Source organism: Brassica napus, chromosome C2, assembly GCF_020379485.1.
Source record: "Brassica napus cultivar Da-Ae chromosome C2, Da-Ae, whole genome shotgun sequence".
In the NCBI taxonomy this organism is placed as follows: Eukaryota; Viridiplantae; Streptophyta; class Magnoliopsida; order Brassicales; family Brassicaceae; genus Brassica; species Brassica napus.
In genome coordinates, this window is record NC_063445.1 from 29,870,500 (window position 1) to 29,882,322 (window position 11,823).

General features: G+C 31.0%; 1 pseudogene; it reads right to left on the bottom strand.

Annotated features, from left to right (window-relative positions):
- Positions 1-709: 709 nt before the first annotated feature.
- Positions 710-3,299, bottom strand: LOC125582112 (annotated as a pseudogene).
- Positions 3,300-11,823: the final 8,524 nt, after the last annotated feature.

An 11,823-nucleotide genomic window follows, 5' to 3' on the forward strand; every position in this document is an offset into this window, starting at 1 on the left:
GCTCTTTAACCATTTCTCTATGCATTTTTTTATATATATATGTATATCAGCCATAAAATATTTCTGTGTCCACAATTGCGATAGTCAATTGTTAATTTATTACTCTTAATGAATTAAAATATCTTTTTTTAATAAACATTTTATTTACTAATTTCTGTTAACCAAATTTAAATTTATTTTTCTTTTTAATTTTTCCAAATAACATTTATAATAAAAGAAATTTTTTTAAAAATTTCAACGAATTTAGTATGAACATATTTTAATATATAGTGTGATTTCATAAAGAAGAAAAATTCACAAAAATAATTTTGATATTAGAAAAGAAATCATTTTCCTTTTAAAACATTATCTTAAATAACATTATGTTATATATTTTCAAAATAATTAATGTATTTTATATCTATCCATTTTGTTAGATTAATAATTTAAAATAACATTAAAAATTATCTTTCGTTGCTTAAAAATATTTTATAGTTACTATTATTGAGATAATTTATTCATTTTTTTCATACTAGTATTTTATAGAAAATTTTTCACACTTTCTTTACATTTTTATCAGACTACAAAATAAAAAAAACAATATCTATAAAAAGTTTCAAAATATTTAACTAATATAAAATGATTTTATATACAAATCCCAAAAATCAGTGTGTATTTTTAAAATGTTAAAAATATTTAAAAACAAATATTTTAAGCAAGATAAAAAATATTACAAAAGGAAACTAATAATACTTCTTTACTATGAACATAATTTGATCAAATAATTACAAATTTTTTTTTAACTAGCATAACTCTAAATTATTTTAATAAACTAAATGTATTATACTTTACCGTATTGAAAAAGAACTTTGTTTTGCTTAATATTTACTTTTGTTTTAATTTATTTTTTTTCTTTATATTCATATAATCCAATATACATATAATAAAAATATACAAGAAAATCTAATTCTTATGTTTAATATTATTTAGAATAAATTTCAACATATTATCTTATATTCATTTATTTAATTTTGACTCAGTCAACTTTAGTTATTTTCTATTCAATTTTTAGAAATATATATTGTTATACATTATTTTACTATCAAAGATAACAGCTAACCCAAATGCAAATAAAAAATTAATCGAAATTATATGTGTTTAGAAAAAGTTATTGTTGAATTTGGAGAAATAGAAATAATTTAATACATCCAAATAATAACTAAACTGACTAGACACTATATATCTAAAATTATGTGTGTAATTAAAATAATATTATATTATTTAAAAAAGTTATATGTAAAATATAAAAAAATTGAAAGTAAAATTTTAATTAGTTATTATAATATATTACTTTATAAATAAGCACCAAAAGAATCACCTAGTATGAATTATAGAATGAATGATATAATATTGAACATTATGGATATTTTTGAAACATCAAAAAAGGGTTATTTATATATCCAAATTTTGAACAATGCTAAGAATCTTCAGGGAGTCCATCTACGAATTATGTTCACGAGAGGCAAAGTAGTGTCAAGCCCGTTGAAGCGCAAAAGATAGTCCCGCACCACCCCATTGACCCCAGCCCGGACCACGAAACTATGCGGAAGACTATTGGGAAGCTCATAATGCAAAATGCTCAGAACCACTCCATTGACCCAATGCAAAATCACTAGACGAGGAGGAACATTGGGAAGCTGTTCATAGGAAACCCCCAAGGCATGCGAGAGACCAGCTGCAGTCATGATATCATTGTGCTCAGTAGCTCTCTGCATCTGTTCCCATGCCCGCACTCTCTCCTGGTCGACCAAGGGTCGGGTGGAACCAGGGTGATCAGCTTTCAAGTGATTCTTAAGCTGAGAATATGTCCCTGAGAAGTTGCAGTTCTCGAAAGCGCAAGACCTCGGTTTAGCATTCATAGCTCTCCTTCCTCCCGACTGCACCTTCATCGCCTCATGAACCTCTCCTCTGCAGTACGGACAGTTGAAGACCTTGGCTACGCGGTTCATGTTTTTTTTTGCGGTACTGCTTGAAACAGTTGGAGTGACGAACATTCGTGTCGCACATGTAAGCACGGCATCCATTAGAGGATGAAGAGCAGCGCAGGAGGACGGCATTGTGTGGCGCGTCCTGGCAGATCACACATATGACATCCTCCCATTGGCTTGGCCCTTGTGCCTCGATAGGTTCTTTCTGAGTCCTTGTAGAGCGGAGTGGGTATGGTGACACTCTGGTCCGGTTGCTTGGAACTGGTCTCTCCTTCGGCATTTTTCCTGCTAAAACGATGTCAACATTTACCAGAAACAACACTTAGCCATGAAAAACAAATTCAAAACCTTTTTCTTAAAGACTAAATCTCAAGGTTCATATCAGTCTTCCACACAACATTGACACTACTTGTACAAAAGAAAGCAAAAGTGTATAGAGATCCATAAAACATATATCATAAGCAATAAAATGAATTGCATGAATCAAATACAACAAATGATCAGAAAGCCAAAATGGTTGGTCAAAAAAAATTGAAGTATACACTACTTATCAAAAACAAACCAGTTGTAGATATTTGGATGACCATTGACCAATGATCATCTCTCATTAAAGAGGTTACTGGAATCTCGCATTATGATTGGAATCAGAGTTCTGGCCAATATGAATTATAAACTAATGAAAAAAAAGAAAACAAAAAACAGACACGACCAGTGAGAAAAGTAGATTACCTTCTCGTTTTTCAGTTTAGTCTAAAGAGATGAAGATGGGAATATGCATGTTTGTGTCATGTCTTGTGGTCTTTTATAAGCTACCCTTGCGTCCCATCTCTTTGTAGAATGATATGGAAATGTCATTCCTTTTTACATTTATAAATTTTCCCTTCAATGAGATGAAAACAAAAGTCAAATAAATCATTTTTTACTGTTTGTAAAGAAATTAAAAGGTACGTATTTCCATAAATCATATCTCATGCAAATTGACAAAAAAAAGAACTATTCAAATCTCGTTTTTGTAATAGATTTAATGTGATTATTGCGGTGTTATTAATAGACTTAATGATTCAACGAGAATCTATTACTCACACATCTATCTTATTAAAATAGAAATACAAATAAGAAATACCCTTAAAACTTATAACTTATTTACAAAACAATGTCACTGGAGTAATAAATAATCTTAACTTTAATTAATATTTGTCTTTTCCAATTTACATAATTTCCTAAAATAATTATAACTAATAAAAATTGTTTGGCAACAAAACTGACGTAATATCCTCACTTTTAATTTCTCCTAACATTTCGGTAACTTACATTTATTATACATTATTACTTTAGTAAAGAGATGGAATGTAATTAACGGAGGACACCACAAAAATCTATACTATAATGTATTTATCCTCACATTTCCAACAAAACAGTTGTCGATGATATATTAATAGTACCAACCCTTTGCTGAAGACATATGATTATAGTTTTTAGTTGTCCATGATACAATTTTAGGAATATTCAAGTTTAATTTTTTTTAAAATGATAATATGCAATATTTCTTAAGTATCGTATAATTCCACAAATTTAGCTGTAAGACTTAAAATGTATGTATTTAGAATATTCCTAAAATACATGTTTAAACTTTTCAGTCACTATTAATTGATTTCAACAATAAATCTGTATATGGTAGGATATAAATATTTTTTAATTACTTGTATAACAATATGGAATATTTATAACCGAATATTCTTTTTAATATATCTAAATCTCACATAATATATATATATATCAAAAATTCATAAAAAAATATATATTTAACCCTTTTTTTACTATTAGTTATTTTAGAATAAAATATATCTATGCTAAGATTTAAATATCTTTAATTTAGTTGTAGAACAACATTTAGTGTTAAAACCGAATATTCCTTTCAGATGTATCTAGATCTCATCATATCTAATCAAAATACTTTTTAAATATTTTACACTTGAGAAACAATTTCCTGTTAAAAAAATATTACTCGAACATATCAATGCGTCAATATTTGTGGATGGTTTAGTACGTGAGCACAGGTCAATATTTTTTTACACCATGTAAACTATTTAATTATTGTGTTTACAAACATTTTAAAATATGCTAAATGTTTAAAATATTAACCAATAAATATTTAAATAGTGAAGTGAAAAACAAATACCGCACAGCCGTGCGGATCAAGCTCTAGTATATTTTAATTTCACTTAATTTTGATTAAATAGTGTAACCAATGGATGGATTTTAGTGTCGGTATTGAGGGAGCAAAATCATTAAACGTTAATCTATTGCCTTTTTAAGTTTCGATGATATAGTGTTCTTTTTAATCAAAACGGAAATATATTTTCTTTTCACATTTATAGATTTTCCCTTCAATAAAGTCAATTAAATCACCTTCCTATTGTTTGTAAAAAACTTAAAAGGTATTTATTTCTAGAAATCATATCTCATGTGAACTGACAAAAGAAAAATAACTATTCAAATCTCATTTTTGTAATTGTTATTAATCATGAAGTGGATGGTCCATAACCTAGACCATACAAGTTTAAAACTAGAGTCCATTGGGGGTTTACATCCAGCCACATGGAAGACCCATTCAACATTATGTCTTTATGAGTTTGACCATGTCATTATGTAGAGTATATTTGTAATCAATTCTCCCTTTGACTCCACCTTGTATGAACCACTATATATAGTGGTGTAAGCAATAAGAAATATACAACACATTCTCACAAATCTTCTCTCAAATCTTAACACGTTATCAGCACGAGACTCTCTCCACCTGAGCAATCTCATCCGCCGGCGATCATCTCTTTTCCGGCCATCTCTTCCGGCCCCCAGCCTTGCTCCGCCGGCCAAGTCTATCCCTCTCACGGTTTTCCGGCCAGCTCCTCCACCTCTCTCTCAACCAGCTCATCCGCGGATCAGCTCTCCCTCACGATGGTCCATTCAGATCAATTTGGTGTTTTCTAAAAGGTAAACTAATCTATCCATAAAATCTAAGAACACCACATATCTGAATCCTCTTATAAAAATCTATAGATCTAAAATTATCACAAATATTAATCTTGAATCTAAGATCTATATGAATCTTGATTCTAAAATTATTTGAATCTCTAAAGATCTAAGAGTCTCTAAAAACTTATAAAACTTATTAATAATCTTAGATCTATATGAATCTTGTTTCTAAGAACTATTTGAATCATAAAAAATATTAGAGAAAATCATAAAATCATAAGCCTTTAAATCGGCTTTCCCTTTTTCTCCTATTTGATTCGACCTTAAATCCGGATTGTCTAAAGGATCAAAACCCATAATCAAACCCTTTGATCATCCGCATCACCAGCTATTATAGCCGGATGAATAAGCTGGCCATCAAAATCTTAATCTCATTCGATGTGCTTACCGATCCAAATCGGCCCTTATCCACATCAAAATCTCAAATCCTCTTGTTTGTTTTATAACCGGATATGTATCTTGATGGCTATTATACATATCAATTCCCTAAATCATTTTTGCTTGATTTTTATCAATCCCCTAAACTCTAAGCAATAATCGACTGAACCCCTAAATCCAAATCCGGCCATGATTTTGTTTTCCGGCCATGATCTTTTCCGGCCACAATCTTTTCAGCCATAATATTTCAGTCAAACCCAAAGATATCAAAACTTAAATCCTAATCAATGCATATCTTTGACCATTGATGTTTTATATTGTAACTGATCAAAATTTAAAACTTTTATGATTGTTTTAAATGCATATCTTTGACTAGGTAGTATTTATCAAAATATTATAACATATTGTCTTGATTTAAATAGTTATGACATAGGCTAAAATAAATACTAAGTTGAAATCATTTGATCACATAGTTGTTTGTCAAAATTTATCTAAATCTAAACCGACCTTGAAATCGGTTCATTATAGTTTGAACAAATGATATAAATTTATCTTGATCTAAAAACCAACCTTGAAAACTGATTTTGTGATGATTGAATTATATACTGATCATATATACATACCTGATAGCATCTATTAGATCAAACATGGATTAGTAAATTGTTAGATCATACACATATCATGAACTGATCATTTCCATGCATCCGCTTGTCATATAGTTTTATTAAAACTGAGCATGCATACATATAATAGATCATTCTAATCATGGGGCATTTAAAATAAAATCTAAATTGGTTCATATTGCTTGCATCTAATTAGATTAAATCGGTTATTTTTAAAGTTAAGCATGTTTGTTTAATTTGAAAACATAAACCAGCTTTGAAACCGATTGATTGAAAATCTAATTGAATTTGTTCTAGACATATCCTGAAAATTATAAAATTTTCTTGTCTTGGTTTACCCTGTAAAAGGGGGAAGGAATCGGTTTTTGCTTTATGATCTTTGAAAACCAAATATCCTCATGCATTAGGAATCACATATAGATTGTTTAAGTCCAATGCTTAGTTCTGAACATGCATTCAGCTATTTCTTGATCCATGCATTTGCTTGATTACATCCATCTTGCTTGATCTCATTTAATAAAATGATGATTGATCCTTATTCAAATTCTAAAGGGCCTTAATACCCTATATATATAATCAATCCAATTTGAATTATAATTAAAAGGATTACTAGATGCAATGATCAATTGATCATTCTCATACTAAGATTGCTTAAGCAAATAGATTATATGATTTGGGGGAAAGCCTTACTGAAATCATATACATTGATTTATTCTATTGCTTACATAGAATTCTGAGTGCTTGAATTATTGAAATCATATACATTGATTTATTCTATTGCTTACATAGAATTCTGAGTGCTTGAATTACTCGTTAAATATTCAGATGTCGAGATTTGAACCCTCAGATTACTCTGCCTTAAATCTCTCTGGAGATAATTACCTAGAATGGGTAAAGAATACTCTTGTTGCCCTGAGATCCAGAGGACTCAGACAATGCATCAATGAGTACAATGATATCATTGACAGTGAAAGGCATAGAGCTATAATGATTATTCGTTATCATCTCACTGAGGAATTAAGAGACCTGTATCTCCATCTTGAGAATCCTTGTGACCTTTGGTTACAGTTAAGGAAAAGGTTCAAACCGGTATCGTGGCAAAAGGCCAACCATGAATGGGAGATCCTCAGATTCCAGGATTTTGAATCCGTGGACAAATATAATTCTGCTCTGATGGATATTGCTTATAGTCTTGAACTATGTGGTGAAAGGATAACACATTATTCTTTATTATATAAGACCTACTCCACATTCCATCCAAAGGATGTGCTGTTGCTACACACGGCTAAGAAGTTCACCACTTATAATGACCTTTTGTCATATCTTTTGGCTTCTGAACAAAGAAAGCAGAAAATCAAAGATACCATCAACAGATTTGACAAGCTTCAGAAAAGATACATTGAGCTAAAGAATAATGAGATGAGGCCTCCTATAGCTGATGAAGCTGAAGTTGAGCGCCATATGGCAACACATGCATTGTGAAGGCCATATTATATAATTGTCTTTTGACATTCTCATTTTCATGTTTCCTGAGTTTATGTTTCATGAATTGCTTTGATACTTTGCTTTATACACGACTTCATTAATAAAATGAATTACTTTGAGTTCATCATTATCTTATTCAAACTGTTGTTTGATAAGAAACTATATCTATATGCCTTTATTGTGCCAAGATAAATATGATTGAGGATTAATACCCCAACTCACTTTTCCAAAGAGTTCAAAGAAGCCTTTGACAAATGGCACGACATGCTCTGCCATCCAGGCTCAGTTATAAAATACTCTTGAACTCAACTGGACATTCCTTGAAAGAAAGGAAAAGAAGCTCGACCAAGGCTTTGCCTAAATGGCATTATATTCACCCTATAAGGTCCATTGAATTAAGAAGAAAAAATGGTTTCCAACAATGGACAAAAGAGAATAAGAGTACCTAAATTAAAATCGCCTAAGTGGTCGAGACTACATTCTCTATTGATCTAGTGATCAATATGATATTAGGCAAATAGCCAGGGCAATCATGTTTGATTAACCCACGAAATTTATCACTTAGATGGCATTACCATACTTAGCCATTCGGATTATGATGCAAATATTTAAAAGGGCACAAATGTTATCCCATAAGATCTCACGTGTGTGCAATATATCTATGCACAAGGGAATTTATTGTCCCAAGCACCACGAATTTGAGTATGTTCATGAGGGGGAGTGAGGACAAATCCCATGATACATGACCATACTAAAATCCGTGAAACATGGTCCACAACCATATTACATATTGGTTGAATTTGATATAAAGACCATTACCTATAAGGTTCAAATTCTAAAAGTCCATATGCTTGGGGACACCATGAGTTATAAAAGAATGAACCTGCATCAGGCCATAGTAATTATATCAGGCCATATAAGTGATCATAGATATTCCCACCTCAGACTGATACGGGTCATGAGTCCAGACATATATCATCTTAAGATATTATGAAAGAATCCACCACAAATATATGTGCCATCTAAGATCATGTGATCTTAGAATCTCATAAAGAGGATTGGGAATATATGTTGGATATATATTATGAATATACTTTCTCCATAAGTTTAAAAGAAACCTTGAGCCAAAATGGGTGATCTAATTATAGACCAAGGAACAAGGATTACATAAGGTTTATGAATCCGAATATCCAACAATGAAAGGAGAAAAGTAATAAGCTGGTATAAAGAATGATAAAGAATGGTATCTACCATCTGGTATCAACCATCAATGTCTTGGCAAAGATCCTCGGACTAGAAAATAATTTATAGACGTCCATATGCTACAATGATAGCAAAATAAAATGCCAGACACATTGACCCGAGAGAAAGAATGACTATGTCATCCCAGCTTAGCACCACACGGTTTTGATGTCTTAAAGACACAACCAAGTTGCTACAAAGTCTATATAAGATAGACCAAATAAATGTTCCAAATAAAGTTCCATAAATTCTAAGGAACCTCGGAAAGAAAGAAAGGTGCATGAGATAAAATCCGAGTTTTATTAAAGGAAACCATTCCAGACATTGAGATATAAGGCTGGCCAGCTGAACAACTAGGTACCATACCATATAGCTTGGGACGCCAAGTTATAAGGTTATTAAGGTCCTAGATAATGAAATCTCAAATTGATTTATACCATGTCTGGAACTAAAAGGAACTATATATATATATATATATAAGTGTGTCGACACATACATTCATAGAAAATGCGCAAGTATGTAGCACATGAATACAAAGATATGTATCGAGGATCATAAACCCACACAAGAGTACTCATAATGAATAATGAAAGAAACGTGGGGTTTAAAGTGATATATAAAAGGCGTATTGTATTGGCCATGAATATGTAAACGCCATATGATGCCCAGTGAATATATAAATCCTGAAAGAAGGATAAATCGTGAGACAGACCGGGAAAGGTCTATATAATCCAATGTGGTGGATACTACTACATATTTCACTACATATGATGTCTGGAAGAAATTCAAAAGATGTAGTATGCTATATATATGACTCACTGGATGATGATGATGATAATATTATTGGTACCAAAAGGTTTACCAAACGGTATTGAGCTCAGAATCAAAAGATGAGAAAAGAAGCTCTCTTGAACAGCATTTTCCTAAAGTTGTTCATGGACTGAATTAAATTACTACATGTAAGCAAGTGAAGAGTTCTATAAGAACAATTCAAATCAGTCCATAGAGGAATTTTAAATTCCTTGTGTTTTATACTAACCAGCCTAAGATAGGTTAAATGATTATTCATTAAACCTTAGAAAAGGTTATAGACCATCACCACAAATTAGCCAAATTTTGGTAATACTTATGGTTGGTCGAATTCTCAGCATGAACCAACCAAGTTGTGGTATGAATGAATAAGCTATCATAAAGATAAGCTATAAGATCGAAGTTCATCTTTGAACAAAAGGTATAGGACCACATTATGCGTCCATATGCGACCCAACGGGTCCGACCATCATATATGAAGATAATGCAGCTTGCATTGCTCAACTCAAAGACGGGTATATCAAAGGTGACCGAACCAAACATATTCTATCCAAGTTCTTCTTTACCCATGAGTTGCAGAAAGCTGGAGAGGTCAACGTCCTTCAGATCCGGTCTAGTGAAAACTCAGCTGACCTCTTCACCAAATCATTGCCCTCTTGCACATTCAGGAAGTTCACGCAACAAGATTAGCACGCGTAGACTCAAGGACCTTCAGTGATGTCCAAATCAGGGGGAGTAATGTGTGTTGTACTCTTTTTCCTTTCTCTAGTTTCCCTTTTTACCACATTGGGTTTTGGGTTTTCCGGGAGAGGTTTTAATGAGGCAACATTAGCATGTTACAAACCCTATATGGTTAGGGGGAGTGTTATGAATCATGAAGTGGATGGTCCATAACCTAGACCATACAAGTTCAAGACTAGAGTCCATTGGGGGTTTACATCCAGCCACATGGAAGACATATTCAACCTTATGTCTTTATGAGTTTGACCATGTCATTATGTAGAGTATCTTTGTAATCAATTCTCCCTTTGACTCCACCTTGTATGAACCACTATATATAGTGGTGTAACCAATAAGAAATATACAACACATTCTCACAAATCTTTCCTCAAATCTTAACAGTAATAGATTTAATGTGTTTATTGCGACGCTATTAATAGTCGTAATCATTAAAAGGCAATCTATTATTCACACATATATACTCCCTCTGTTTCATATTAAGTGTCACTTTAACTCATTTTTCTTGTTTTACAAAGGGTGTCATTCTACAATACCAATGCAATTTATACAATCTTTCAGCTGAAAATTAATTGCAAAATGCATTGATTTTATAAATAAATTGATTTATCTAAAATACTATTGGTTAGATATGAGATATTAATGAAAACATAAATGCATTTTAATGAGTTTTTTAACATGTGTGAAAAGTGTCTAAGTGACACTCTTTGTCAAACGGAGAGAGTATTTTATTTTCACTTAATTCTAATCAAATAGTGCAACCAAGGGTTGAATTTTAGTGTGGATATTGCAGAGCTAATAATGAGAAAAATCATTAAAAGATAAATTTATTACTTTTTAAGTTTCGAACATATAGTGTCGCTTTTAATCAAAACTAGAATATAGTATTCTGAAAGTGTTGTTGCATAGATGGTTGGACTTTAATGTGTTTATTAGAGCGCTAACAGTATAGAAAATCATTGAACGATAAACTATCACTCACACATGTATTTGATTTCTTCTAATTTCGACAATATAGTGACGTCTTTAGTCAATGATGGAGTATTATTTTGAAAATGATGTTGCAGAGACGGTTGAATTTTAATGATTTTATAGCGGCACTAACAATAAATAAAATTATGAAATGACAATCTATTATTCGAATATATATATATATACACATATAAATACATATACATATATATATTATTTTTATATTTTAATTTTGATCATATAGTATGTCACCATTAGTCAAAATAATTTTTTTTTAAAAATCATGCTGCAAAGAGATTTAGATTTTAATATATTTATTGCGGCGCTATCAATCATGCATATATCGTGTTGCTGGTAATCAGATTAAGAAATAATATTATTTACTCTCGCATTTCACTCAATTTTAGTTAATCTTAATGTGTTTATTGATGCATCAATAATAGGTAAGGTCAATAAACAACAATTTCTTAGTGAAATATATATAAATTTTATTTCAAATTATACAATGCCACCACCTTATAATTTTTAAAAGATATTATTGCTTAATTTCATATTTCATTCATTTTTAATTAAAT